General features: G+C 55.0%; 1 non-coding gene across 1 annotated transcript in view; it reads left to right on the forward strand.

Annotated features, from left to right (window-relative positions):
- Nucleotides 1–1956: 1956 nt before the first annotated feature.
- The window catches only part of LOC139110794 (small subunit ribosomal RNA), a 1921-nt gene continuing 1753 nt past the window's right edge, over nucleotides 1957–2124 (forward strand). The window contains exon 1 of the ribosomal RNA XR_011547053.1: nucleotides 1957–2124. This exon is cut by the window's right edge and continues 1753 nt beyond it. This is a non-coding gene — a ribosomal RNA (small subunit ribosomal RNA).

Here is a 2124-nt window from a genome sequence, read left to right on the forward strand (position 1 = left end):
GTTCGCACTAGAACGCTTTTTGAGAGAATTTAGCTTGGCGCTTACTACGAGAACTTTGGTTCTCTTTTTGAGATCTTTCGGGCGTCTTGCCGACATTCGGCCAAATGTGCGCCAAGCTCTCGGCGATCGTTTCGAGGCCGGATAGCGAAGGAATTGGTGAATACGTGACGAAGAAATTTTGTATCTCGAGGACTCTGCCGTTCGTGCGGTCCGTACGTACCTCCGAGCCGTAAAACAACACGGAGCTCGAGATCTTTGACGCGGAGGTAACTACCGTGCGCCGCAGCGGCTAAGTCCGCGCGGCGTCGAAGCCGGCGCCCATATACCGCCGTGCGTTAGACCGTGCGTCGCCGACCGCCCGGCCGCTCGGTTCGGTACTGTAAGAGGTGTCGTCGCTGCGGCGACTCGTGCACAACACGATGCATGCGAGCTCTCGGTCTGGTCGTACCGTAGCGTTACGGCGTATGTATAACCGAGCTCGGCGAAGCACTGCGGTGCGTACGAAAGTGTCTTTCGCACGAGAAGATTTTTGAAGTGCTTCGCGCTTACTGCGAGAACTTTGGTTCTCTTTTGAGAGCGTTCGGGCGTCTTGCCGACATTCGGCCAATGTGCGCCAAGCTCTCGGCGATCGTTTCGAGGCCGGATAGCGAAGGAATTGGTGAATACTTGACGAAGAAATTTTGTATCTCGAGGACTCTGCCGTTCGTGCGGTCCGTACGTACCTCCGAGCCGTAAAACAACACGGAGCTCGAGATCTTTGACGCGGAGGTAACTACCGTGCGCCGCAGCGGCTAAGTCCGCGCGGCGTCGAAATTTCACCGCCGGCGCCCATATACCGCCGTGCGTTAGACCGTGCGTCGCCGACCGCCCGGCCGCTCGGTTCGGTACTGTAAGAGGTGTTGTCGCTGCGGCGACTCGTGCACAACACGATGCATGCGAGCTCTAGGTCTGGTCGTACCGTAGCGTTACGGCGTATGTATAACCGAGCTCGACGAAGCACTGCGGTGCGTACAAAAGTGTCGTTCGCACTAGAACGCTTTTAAAGAATTTAGCCTCGCGCTTACTACGAGAACTTTGGTTCTCTTTTTGAGATCGTTCGGGCGTGTTGCCGACATTCGGCCAAATGTGCGCCGGGCTCTCGGCGATCGTTTCGACACCAAAGTCGAAAATCGAAGGCGTTGGTAAATCCGAGCCGAAAAGATACGGAGCTCGAGTACTTTGCCGTTCGAGCTGTCCGTGGGTAACTACTTGCCGAAAGCAACACGAGGCTCGAGGACTTTGCGCGTAAATAACTACGTACGACGCAGCGGCTAAGTCCTCGAGGCGTCGAAATTTCGCAGGTTTCGCCCATATACCGCCGTGCGTTAGACCGTGCGTCGCCGACCGCCCGGCCGCCCGGTTCGGTACTATAAGACACAGCATTGCCACGAGTCGGTGTCGAGAGACCGAATGGCTCATATGTGGCGCGCACTTACGTGTTGGACGCGCGATCGTCCCTCGCTTCCGAGCAAGCGTGCGGACGTATCGTTGCGCTTACCGAACATCAACTCCACGGATACGAGAGTGTCGGTTTCGGCGAGATCTTTGACGATGTCGCCGTTCCCGCTTACTTGTACGCCGTAGCGAAATAATTTTCAACCGGTGCCTCGGTGTTCTCACCGCTGGCACCGTTGAACGAACAGTGCTCCACGACGTCTCAGATCGGATCGGTCTAGCGTCAGGGCTAAGCGGCCTTACAAGCCGCTGTTATGGGTGAATGAGAACAAAATTTGATCTTTCATACCGTTAAGGTATATATAAATACGAAAAGCGTGTCCGTCGACCGGCTCGAAAAGTTCCGGCGGCATTAACGACACACGAAACGCGCACGGCTCTTCCTCGCGGAGTGTCCGTAGCAGCGTAGCGTTGTCTTTCGCGTTGCTCCACCGCGAGTAACCGCGATCGCACACACGAAGCTCCCTGGTTGATCCTGCCAGTAGTCATATGCTTGTCTCAAAGATTAAGCCATGCATGTCTCAGTGCATGCCGAATTAAGGTGAAACCGCGAATGGCTCATTAAATCAGTTATGGTTCATTAGATTGTACCCACATTTACTTGGATAACTGTGGTAATTCTAGAGCTAA

Source organism: Cardiocondyla obscurior, linkage group LG21 (genome assembly GCF_019399895.1).
Source record: "Cardiocondyla obscurior isolate alpha-2009 linkage group LG21, Cobs3.1, whole genome shotgun sequence".
In the NCBI taxonomy this organism is placed as follows: Eukaryota; Metazoa; Arthropoda; class Insecta; order Hymenoptera; family Formicidae; genus Cardiocondyla; species Cardiocondyla obscurior.